This window comes from Sciurus carolinensis, chromosome 13 (genome assembly GCF_902686445.1).
Source record: "Sciurus carolinensis chromosome 13, mSciCar1.2, whole genome shotgun sequence".
NCBI lineage: Eukaryota > Metazoa > Chordata > Mammalia > Rodentia > Sciuridae > Sciurus > Sciurus carolinensis.
The window spans coordinates 53955655-53968291 of NC_062225.1; the positions used below are offsets into that span (position 1 = coordinate 53955655).

At 39.2% G+C, this 12637-nt stretch overlaps 1 protein-coding gene across 2 annotated transcripts in view; it reads left to right on the plus strand.

Moving 5' to 3' along the window:
- Positions 1-12637, plus strand: part of Fshr (follicle stimulating hormone receptor) — a 157409-nt gene that overhangs the window by 93726 nt on the left and 51046 nt on the right. The window lies entirely within an intron of this gene.

The following is a 12637-nucleotide window of genomic DNA, read 5'->3' on the forward strand; positions in this document are numbered from 1 at the left end:
TTACAAAGCTCAGAAATAAACAATATCTAAATATCTAAGATTGTACTCAGCAACAGAAACTGAACAAGTTAAATCCTGTCATTGATATGTGGACTAGGAGGGAATATAAACCACAGGTCAGAGAAATATCTTCAAACTATGGGATAAGAAGGTAGATGGGGCTAATGATTCTAAGACTGAGAACTAAGTCAGATCACAAACTAAGCAATTCACACAAACATCATAGCTCTACAACCAGGTAATGACATTATATATCTATTATCATGTAAGTTGCCTTTGTAAAATATAAACTAACTTTTCAAAAGCCTTTCCTACATACTGTTCACTTACCCTTTCAGCATATATTGCTAAGTTGATCATTTCATCATCCTAGAAAAGTGATGATATAGGGGTTATCATTTTCACATAAATCATGAGCCCACTTACAGTTCCTTTAATGTATTATCCCATGGGCCAATGGCTTCTCTTGATTCCTGACCTTTTTCTCTGTGTAGCACCCAGCATTACACTATTTTTACCATTTACACCTAGGCACCATTGAAAAGAAGTTGACTTAGAGACCGGACTAAAGAACATCTGACATGTGGTTGCTCTTCTAAACTTGACCTTCAGACCAGCCCTCCTCAGCATCAATTCTGTTCTAGCTTTCCCTTCCCACTGACTCCAAGGGTGTTACATTCATAAGTCCTCTTGGAGAAGAAAAGCATCAAGGATCATATTTTGGACTCTCAGAACCAAGATACACTACAAAGTTCAGTGCTTAATCAGCTTTTGAGAAGTTGATTTTTGAAGTTTCAACATCAGATCATGTTAAATTGATAGCCAGCATCAAGAATCCTTAGGGAGAACTATCCAGGTAATTTGAGTAAAGCTCTGGGAGGCACTCAAGGCTTCAACATGGTCCAATGTTTAAGTGCAGGGTAGAGAGTAAACAAAAATGAACATAAAGAAAAGATGACTGAAGATGATGAAAACAGATTAAAGCTAACAAGTCTAATCCTTGATACATTTCAGGTTCCAAAAGAAGAAAAACTAATTTCTTTGGCAAAATATCAGCCACTGTTCTTTCCATCCCAACTTCTAGACATTGTTCCAGTGAGAAATATGATCAATAATTAACCTTGATGTGTGTCCATGTAGTGTAAATAAGCATGGCTAAGGATGTTGGTTAAATGTCCATAGCAAAGAACGTACAATGCTGGTTACATATCTACTTTGTTTTTCATTAGAAGCAAGCATACATAGTATCCATATCTACTTATCCACATATTAATCATGGGGATGGGGAGAGAGAAAGAGAGGAAGGAAAAGAAGCATTGATCAACTTTTCAAATAAAATCTATGTGCTTCAACTTGCTAGTAATGTTCACTATAATGAAAAGTTATCAAGTTCTATGTCTTGTGATCCAAGGATAAACGTCAAAAGCTCTGTTTGCTCAAAGATCTCTCCTACTGACCAGCCAGAGTGCTTGAAATTCTAATGTTGCTCCTGGTTTAAGAATTGCAGTCCTTTATTAAAATGCAAAGCTATTACTTGGAAATAATAACATATAAACCATCATCATCCATGAGAGTCTTGAGCAGCTGGGGACTAGTCACCTTCCGGTAGCTTTATATTCCTCAGAGACTTTGAACAAATCATCTCTGAGGTCTCTCCTCTCATTCAGAATTATTTGGTAATTCTGTAATATCATAGTTTGACAGGTAAGTTTTGATGGAGGACTAAGAATCAGGGTAGATCCATAGGCTTTAATGTCATGTGGGATAGTTGGTGTGGAGGGGTGGTATAGTCAAGATAGGCATAGCGATGGAGGCCTCTGGATTCAAACACTTCCCTGGTGAAGGCAGAAGAGATGGTACCACTGGGTAGTGACACTTCACAACTTTGCCCCCTAGTTGGGCATAATATTAATACACATAAAATGCTCACTTTCCTTGGTCCCTTCTGCCACTTCTGTCACCAGACCCCTAAAAAACAAAAGGTAGTATAAAATCAATAAAATATTTGAAAAATTATGCCAACTGGAGAAAGCTGCACATGAGGACCTCCTCAGGACATTGTTAGCATTTCTGTCCCCCTCTCTGTATATAATTTTCAGTAATGTGTCTTTTCAGCAGCATTAGAGAATGTAGTTTATCTTTTTAACATAGTCATCCCAGCTTCTAATGTTCTGTATAAAGTATAAAGCTTAAAAAGACCAGCCTTGATGCTGAAACACACAAAACGTGACAGTGGGTAGCTACTTGTGTGAGTAAAAGAAGCAGTCACATGGGCAGAATTAAAGAAAGGAGCGCTAGCAAGGGTCATTGCCACAAAACAGAATTTTAAAATGAAATGCCTTCTTTGTTTTATCCCTAATGCCTAAATTTTCCTCCCCAAATCATTTTATGTATTAACCATCCCTCTGTATCTAACCTTTCTTCCTGTTTTTCTAGAGGAGAGAAACGCTAGGCCTACAGAAATAGCTCTGGGGGATGAATTTATCAAGTTGGTTATGATTTTCACCTCAAAAATGGGTGTCTGGAGAAAAAGTATAATGGGAAGGAAGAAAAGGAGTGCAGAATGGGTCTGAGAATGGAGGTGTCATCAGAGAAAAATAATGGTACAGTTATCCCCAAGGTCAACTGCAGTCTAAAAATATCAGATCAAAACTTCCATCAATAAACAACTTGTAAGTTTTAAACTGCATGCCATTCTGAGTAGCATGATAAAATCTCAGTTCATCCTCCTTTATCTCTCCCAAGATGCAAAGCATCCTTTTGTCTAGCGTATCCATGCTGTATATACTACCCCTTCATCAATTACATAGTAGCCTCTTGGTTAGAGATTAACTGTTGTGGTGACATACCAACATGAGAAAGAGAGAACAGATTCACATGGCTTTATTAAATTATCTTGTTTTAATTGTTCTATTTTGTTATTAATGATTACTGTTAATACCTTACTGTGCACAATTTATATATTAAACTTCATCATAGGTATATATGCATCAGAAAAAAACATAGTATACATAGGTTTAGGTACTATTCATGGCTTCAGGTATCCACCGAGAGTCTTGTGAGAGTCCCCCACAGACAGGGAGAAGTATTATAATAGCAATGCTAATCATCATTCCAATCATTCCAAAATATATTATGTGTTTGCTGCTTTACAGTTCACCAAATGTTTTCATGGACATCATTTAATTTTTATCATATGAGTAGACAACAGAGTTTTTACTCACTTTGCACATGAGATCTGAAGAATGAAAGGATCTTGTCCTAGGTCACACCATAAGGAGTGGAAAATGTAAACCAGAGTCCAGATATTGACTTCGACACACTTTTCTTTATCCTAAAGGTATCCCCAGGGTCACAGAGACTCTGGCAGAGGAGAGCGATTTGGGGAAGTTAACCACAGGATTAGCAGGTCAGACTTCCCTTAACTGCTCAGGGTTTTGTTGGTGGTCGGGGAATGCTGTGATAATGTAAGGCCCATCTCACCAGCCCTCATCCTCTCCCATGTTAGAACTGCTTCCTCCCACTCTGTCCTCAAGTTGAGAATAAATGGTGAAGGGAAAAAGGAGGAGGAGAGGGGCAGTCAGATGGAAAGTCAATCACCCTAACTCCTACTAGATATTAAACACTTGAGCCCTACAGACTCTGGGTCTTGTCTCCTCAACACAAATGTTCCCAGACAATGTGCTTTCTGCTCGCTTTCCTCAGTTGCTGACAATTGATATGATTAGCCAAGGTCTAACCCTTGCATTGTGCCTGAGCAGTATCTACACTTTGGCCACTAGAACAACTGCCTCCTTTATCTTTCCATCAGTGATGTGGACCTGTGGCCATTTATATCCAGCCTGCTGTGCAATCACAGTAGGTCACAGATGTGATATAAAGGGCTCCAGAAAGGCCCAAAAGTTCCAAAAACACTTCCACTACCTATTTCTTTGTGTCTAGTATTCATGAGGACTCTTATTCAAGCCCTGCACACTGTGACTATGTAAACCTGTCCCCCAATTGGACTTTACTCAGTCACTAGACACTGACGCTTTGGTGTGAATAAATTCTTCTTTAGAGCAGGGAGTAGTGGAGGGAGAGACTACAGAGGAGGACCCTGAAAGGGGCCCAGGGGATGCAGGGTGCCAGGCCAACTCTACCTCCCATGATGCCCTGAGCCAGGCTCTGCCTTGCACACAGCCTCCAGTCCAGGTGAGCTTGTACGGACCATCCCACTTGCTCTCAAAGACCCTTGTTTCCTCCCTAAGCTGAAAATAACTCTCCTACACTTCCCTCTTCATTATCTCCCCCTCCAGCTACTATTTATTATCACTTTCAAATTGGTGATTTTCAATCTTAAATTTTGGAAAGCGTTGGAGACTAGATGAAAGAAAAAACCACCCCCACCAAATAGCTTCCAGCCTCCCCTCCCAGGTTCTGGTTGGCAGGTTAAACTGTTGCTACTGTAAGATACTTCAGGTTTTACAGGCAATGAGCAATAAAGGAATCACAGTCAACTCTGGGGAGAGATTTCCAATAGTTTCCTCATTTCCCATTGTCCCTGCACATCCCTGGCTCTCTTTAAATACTATGGGGCTTACTCAGTCACTGACCTTGTCTAATCATATTGATTGTCAGCAATTGCAGTCTAATTGGAAAGCAAGTTGCTATGGTAATTCCTGCATCTTATGTCTTACATTTAAAGGCACAATGATCCTAAAAGGAGGAAAATTGCTTGTGGTTGTGACAGAGAAAAACATAATTAGATATGCAAATTATAAAACTAATGTATTCAAATGAATTCTGAAATCTAAATCAGGATTTGATGTAATAAACTGGTCCCAGAATTTCTACTAAAGGCACATTTGGTCAGAATGTATTTCTTTCCCCAAAAATACTTATATTCTTAGAAAAAAGAAAGAATCAAAGAAAATGTATCAAGCATATGCAGGAATTGGGTGACTGGTCATAGCTGGAAATCAGGTATGGGATCCTGGGACACTGCTTGAAAGAATACCAGCATGGAGGTGGCCGAACCACCGCTCCTCCTTCTATTCTTAACTTGCTGTGTGGTTTGGGGTAAGTCAACTAACTTTTCTGTTTTTTTGAGCCTTTAGTTTCTTCATCATTCTTCACTTCTAAATGAAATAACAGCTTTTTTTATTCATTTGGTCTACCAACAATCACTTACAGAGCACACACCATGTTCTACACAGATTCCAGGAAGACTTGAAAATCAGTCTTTTTGGTTACAATGCATTGCAGAAAATTGTATGATTTCCTAGAAGCTCCTTGAAGGCTTGTACAAACCATGAATGTAACAAAGATTAGGCTCTGGTAGAAAACAACAATTCTTTAGTACTTTCTAAGCTTCAGATACCTAACATGTAACTATTTCATGTACAGAATTCTCACAACTTTATAAGGTAAATACCATTATCTTCATCTCAAGGATGAGGAAACAGGCTCAGAGAGACTGAGTAGTTTTGCCAGCTTCACACAGTTAGTGAGTACTTACATGAATCTTCAATGCTGCCCTCCTGCTGCCTGGCTCATAAACTAGGCCCTTTCTTCCCTAGAAGTGCAAACCTTGACTCACTGGTTCTACAGCTCCAGCAAGAAGACCCACGTCATGGAATTTGGGTGGATTTATGAAAACACTTCTACTATCATAGGTAAAGAGCATCTTAACCTAGACAAGCTAGATTATTAATTAGCCACGTAATTATAATTTACTATGATTTTTGTTTCTTTATCTGCTTGGAAAAAAAGAAAAAAAGAGGATTTATAGGAAAATAAATCTGGAAGAGAGCTAATAAGTTCTCTTGCTTTCGTTGTGGATTATCTGAAATTCTAATTTTAAGAGCATTTGAAAAAAACTTTGAGAAATTCCTAAAAAATGTCTTCCTGACAAGATCACCATTATTTGAAATTATTTCAACAAAGGCCAAGTGTGTGTTTGAGAATTAAATTGTGCACAACAAGAGTAGTACAGAAGAGTCCCTCAGTTACTCAGAAGACACCAGGAAGGGAACTTGGCTCTTTTGTCCCCACATGATCAGCATCCTCCTTCCTCAACAGGAACAATTCTGTGGTATGCTTTGCTATTCTCTGAGCTTAAAGAAAGGGGTCCAAAGCACAGAAAGCCTGAGCATATACTGAACTAGCATGATGATTTCTGGCATCTTGGGCAGACAATCAGCTGAATCCAAAGAATCACGTTAAAAAGAATTCACTCTTCTCATACTTCCCTCCATACCTCCCTCAAATGATGGTCTTTTTCTCCAGGCAGTGACAAAGTTTCATATATAAGGAAGTTTTTTAAACCTTTCATTTCTTCTTCCTGAGCATGTGGGTCCCTTTGCTGTAAACATATGGACACTCTAGGAACCTACATGACACAGTGGAAGGGCTTGGAGCTACCACTGCAAGATGGGACAGAGAGAATCTACTACTCAAAAACAGATATAAAACACAATTAAATGTGGTATCAGTGAATATGTTCCCTGAATTTCTGAATTTCACGAAGGGCAGGATAGACAATAGCTCCAAATCCAGGGTGTTTATAAGAGTGAGACCCTCAAGCATTCCAAAGAGGAAGGCAAGACCATCCATGTGACTCAAATTCAGAAGCAGCCAAATGTGAGCTTCTTGTTGTTCCTTCACTGTGGCTCATAAAGGAAACATTTTTATGCCAAGAATGAGAGTTAATGAAGTGGAAAATGGAGGGGCATAAAAGATGGAGTAATTATGAATTACAGAGTAAAAACAGAGGCTGGAAGGAGGAGGAAAGTCAGGTGGGAGCAGGAGGATTATGTTACAGGTGTGGCGAGGTTAGTGATAAGGCACAATAAAACCCAGAGAGAATTATGGAGGAAGGTTTTGGGGTGCTGTGGGGTGAAAGTAGTGGGCAGGATGGCCTTTAATAACTGCATGCACACACACACACACACACACACACACACACACACACACACTTGCTGTTTCTTTGGCAAAGAGGTTCAGGATACATATCAAGGAAGAACATCAACACTGGCTTATAGGAGGTACCAATGGAGCCCTTTATAAGCTGACAATAAAACACACACTACCTTTAAAAGGATAATGACTTAGGCTGGGGTTCTTTCTTACTTTGTCCAGGGCTTAGAAAGAATGGCCCTGCAGGCTACCCTAATGCCAGTCCCTCCTGGGTCTGCCACAGAGCTGCCTCCCAAAGGAATAGTCACAGTATCTTGAAAAGGATGCTTCATGGAGCCTCACCTGGCCACAGCTTGTTAGAAATGGAAGCTAGCTGTCATCATGGGGCACTGCCCATGATGTGGCTGGCTGCCTTCTAAAAAACAGAATCAGAAATAATTAAAATCACAGAATTCTAGGTCTACAAGGGACCCTGGAGATCATTTGGATCAACAGTATTGTTTTATAGATGAGAAGCAAAGGCCCAGAGAAGGTAACCGATTTGACTCAAGGAGAGTAGTTAATTAGTGGCAGAGCCAGGACTAGAACCTAGGTCTCCTGACTCCAGTGAAGTAAGAAAAATAGTCGTAAGCTGCATGACCTTTGTGTAGCTCTGTGTGCTTTGTTCCCAGTGTATGACATGCATTATTCATACAATCTTCAACAGCCCAGTCAACTACACAGGATTGAATACACAGTGTACTGAGAGATAGAGGGCCTTAGCAACATCCTACAGTGGAAAATGGATCTTGGATAGAGCCAGTGATTTGCCCAAAGTAATGAAAGACTCCCTATAGCCCATTTAAGAGACCTTACCTCATGCAGCTCTGCATTACTAGAATTTCTTAACCTGAATTCCCTCCTAAACTATGCATGCTAGGGATTCAGAATCCCCATTATTAAAAAAAGTTGTTCTTCCTGGTCAGCTGAAGGTTTTTGTTTTGTTTTGTTTTTCTTCTTTTTCATGAAATAACTGAAAAGGGGAGAAGAAGTCAAGGGCCCAGATATTAATGAACAGCAACCACCCAGTGTGCTCACCACAGTGGCCAGGCAATACCGTCACAGGGAGCCAGCACTGTGTCATGGAGGAAGTATGGTCTGTGGCTAAATGAGGTCAAACACAGATTCAGTTTCAAGAGGTTTTTTTTTTTTTTTCCCCCCCACTGTTATGTGTTTTCTTCTAATTGGCCAAGCAGTACTCCATTATGACTTCTAACTAATCAGACCTTAAGAATTTACTTAATACTTCTCAACATACCCACTTTTTACCAGAAGGTAGATGCAAAACTCTTACCCTGCCCTCTTGGGAGAAGTATTTGTGGAGAAGCACTAGGTACCAGGCAGGTTGTTGGACTCTGGTCTGAGTATGATAGACAACAACAAACTCTAAAATGTCAAGGACTTAAAGAACAAGTTTCTTCTTCTCATCTAGTAGTATGTGGTGGTTTTTCTCTGCACTTTATTTAGGATCCCAGAGCAACAGCAGATGTTCCATCTTCAATTCTGCCTTTCAAGCACTTCCAGTGGACAGCTTGAAGGGAGAGAGTATGGAGAAGCTCTGGGGTAGCACATCACTCCTGCTCACATTCCTCGGGGTAGGCTTTCTTCTCACAATGCTATAACACAACAGCAAGATTGGTTAGGAAGTGTATTCTAGCTTATGCTTGCAGGAATAAGAGGGAGAAAACAGATTTTGGAAGACAGCTAAATCTATTTCATGCCATATACTATCTCCATAATTCTTACAAAAAAACCTAAAAGGTAGGTATAATTACCCCCATTAAAATAAACAAGTGTCATAGGTGTTAATTGACTTGTCCAAGGTCATAAAACCAGGCAATGATAGAGCTAGAATTTGAATCCAGACCCGTTTGTCTTCCAGGTTCATGCTGCCACTTACATGTGAACATGAACCGAGACAAAATACAGAGCAGAGCCCTGACAAAACAAGGCCATTAGTGAGATTACCCACAAAGAGCATTTAGTGCTATGCTTACTACACAGCAAATGTCTAATAAAGGTTAATTATTATCACATCATCATTATTCCTGCAGCCTCAAATTACACAGCTCAAGCTTACAAGTGCCCTGAGCCTATAGAGAGTTACCATCCCTTATGTATCAGAGGCTGCTGCATCCTCCCACTTCCTTTGCTTAAGCCTCTGCCAAAGCTGGCAGGCCACACTGAAACCAAGTGACACAATTAACATCCCTTTCCTTTCTCCTCTATAATGTCCATTCCTTTACTACCTTACAAACTCATCTTTCATCACTAACAGAAAATTCCTGTGTAAACTATTTCTGATAGACATACACAGACTAATAAAACAATTGTCTACCTTTTCTAGTTTCCAACATTAATCTGGTTCTACCTATAGAAAATCTCTCTCTCACCTTCACTTTTTATCATCCTCTTTTAATTCCATTTGTTTCCTCAAACAACATTTTACACACAGTTGCCAAGCCTAAGTAACAGCCATGCTTCTGTATCCACGCAGAGATGGACTCATACACCACCAGACCCCACGCCATTCTGTTCTCCCCTTGCCACTCCATTCTTACTGTTTTACATATTATACACCTAACCTTGAATCTATTCCAAATTTTTAGGAAAATCATTGGGGCGCTTAATTTGTTTGAAAAACAATGACCCATGACCCACATCAAACCTCTCCTAAGACACCACAAGACTGTCAAGGACTGTTGATTTGGCAGAAATTCAAAAAGCCATAATGATAATAATTATGGTTGGAATTGAAGGGACATTTGTGAGAAATACTGAAAGAAGTAATTGAGAGGATTCAGGATCTGCTTGAATACTAAATGATTAAGAAAATTCAAAGATAACCTCAGGATTAAAACCTCGAGTTGGTCCAGTGAACCAATGGAGGTATCAGATGGAGCTATAGGCTTGGAGTTGGGATCAAGGAAGGAAAGTGATGGGAAAGGAAAACAATCTGTCTTCTCTGGACCAGCTGTCCATGAAGAATTCACATGACAGGCTGCTTTGGGCAGCTGTAGACATGGGACTCCGATCCAAGAGGGAAGTTGATCCAATGACGTGTGATTCATTAGCAAAGGGGTCTAGGAAAACTTCAACAGGGAAAGTGTGAAAGATGCTAAAACAGTTAAGAACTGCTGGTCTGGTAGAAATTGAAAAGAGCCATAATTATGATAATTTGAGAGGGCATGATGGGAAAAATAATAAAATTGTCAACCCCCAACTATTTACCCAGCTCTGTGCTGGGCATTTGGCATCCTTCCCATTCTTTCCTCTATTCTGTTCTATTGACTTTGCACTCTCAACTTTTCATGCATGTGACTTTTATCCAACTAAACTGCAGATTCTTAGAAAGCAAGAGTACTACTTTTTACTGTTTTATCTGCTTTATACTTACATTAAAAATGTGCTAAAAAAGCACTTATCATATGATGTGATACTTGGAACTTTGATATGTCTGTAAAAGGTAAATTTGCATGTGAACTCACATAAAAGTCTTGCCAGAACTCAAGTACCATGCATCATGGAGGGAGGTGTGTATAGTTATGTTGTAAGAATATTACTCTCCAAGAGATTTCTACTGTGTTAGAAAGTTAAAAAAACAAAACAAAAACAAAAAACAGGATTTTCTGAAATGGAAAGTTTTTTCAGTCATTGGAAACTAGCTGATTTCTGCCATCCTTTTGAGGTTTCCTGAATTATAGGCCTATATTCCACGTTGACTTCCCATAGTGGCTGGGTGAGATTGGGGAAATTAGTTAACCCATATGTATCTCTTTTTCCTCTTCTGTAAAAGGGGCTAAAGATGGTATTTTCCTCATAGGGCTGTTGTGAAGATCAACAACCTAATAAATTTGAAGAACAGAAAAATTGCCTGTCATTTAGTAAGTGCTTAAATAATGTTAACTATTATGATAGTCATTTTAGTTCCTTTCTTCATCTGAGAGAAGCAAGGCAAATATTTAAAAATACAATAAACTTAGTATTTAAATAAAGATAAAAAATAAAATGGAGACAATAGTTTGTTGTTGATGTATTTAAAAGTGAATGAGAGGGGCTGGGGATATAGCTCAGTTGGTAGAGTGCTTGCCTCGCAAGCACAAAGCACTGGGTTCAAATCTCCAGCACCACAAAAAATAAATAAATAAATAAGTGAATGAGAGTCAATCCCCAAAAATCAAAGGCCAAATGTTCTCTCTGATATGTGATGCTAACACACAAAATGGGGGGAAGGAGAGCAATAGAAGTTCACTGGATTAGACAAAGGGGAATGAAGGGAAGGGAGGAGGGATGGGAATAGGAAGATAGTAGAATGGATTGGACATAACTTTTCTATGTTCATATATGAATACACGGCCAGTGTAACTCCATGTCATGAACAACCACCAGAATGGGAAATTATGCTCCATGTATGTATAATATGTCAAAATACACTGTACCGTCATGTATACCCAAAAAGGACAAATTTTTAAAGAAAGAAGTTGAGTTAGGCTGAGCCACTGTGGCTGATTTTAAACCTCTGTGTCATTTGGAGGACATCTTTAGAGCATCTGTAGCAAAGATGACTTGCTCCTGATAAGGAAGATCTGGGAAGGCAAAACAGTCTCAGATATTCCAGAAAAGGAAGGAACTGACTTTCTGCCATCTGGGAGGTGGGAGGAGCCCTTTGGCAACATTCTTACCACACCCTGACAACCTGTCCCATCCTGTATTTACCTAAGAGAAGAGCAAGATCTTTAGGTTATGACTTTAGCAGTGGGGATAACCCATGCTGTGTTCTCAGCATGCCTACTCTCATTATTATGGCCAATAGACCAGATGGTTAGTCTCACTGTAAGACTCAGAATGGGGCTGAACTTTGGGATAATGCCATAGGCCAGTTTAAGAATTGAAATGATCTGTACATGAGGCTAGGGAATAACCTGGATTCCTCTGTCTAAAGCTGAAAGAAAGGTTTCTAGGACCTTCACTAGCACAGTTATTCCCCAGCACATCAGTTGTGTAGCCCAATAGCTCCTGATATCTCTGTCAAAAACTCCACAAAGAAAAGAAGGAAGGCTGTCAGGCAGGCACAGTGATGTCTGTGTTTACCACAGGAAGAACACTGTGTTTTCACACATACCACCTTATTTATTCCCTTTGGCAGCCCTGTGAGGTAGTTATCATTCCAATTTTGCAGACAAGAAAGTGAAGCTGAGAGACATTTGGTAACCTGCCCAGTCATAGAACTAGTGAGAAATGCTGCACGATTCAAATTCAGGACTCTAGCATTCAGGACTCTAAATCTAACCGTAAGGGATTCTAAATGAGAGTAGAGTGCAATTTGCAGAGCTTTGTGAATTTTTATGGAATATATTTTCATCAGTCCTTTCCTGACTTGAAACTGTATAGCACACTTCCAGAATTGATGCATAGACATGGTAGAAATATAGGAGACTATACATATACTATATATGTGTTATCACTACTATATACATATATTATGTAACACATAGAACATATGTATTAATATGTAATTATGTACCATGTACATGTTATATAATTATTATATATTATACATGTATTATATAATTATACTTATAATGTTTATGATTACATATTTTATATGTGTAACATATATATATATAAAATATGTGGGGTTTTGTATTTCTTCCATGTCTAGTCCTTCAGTTCTTCTGGAAATGTACTATATAGTTAT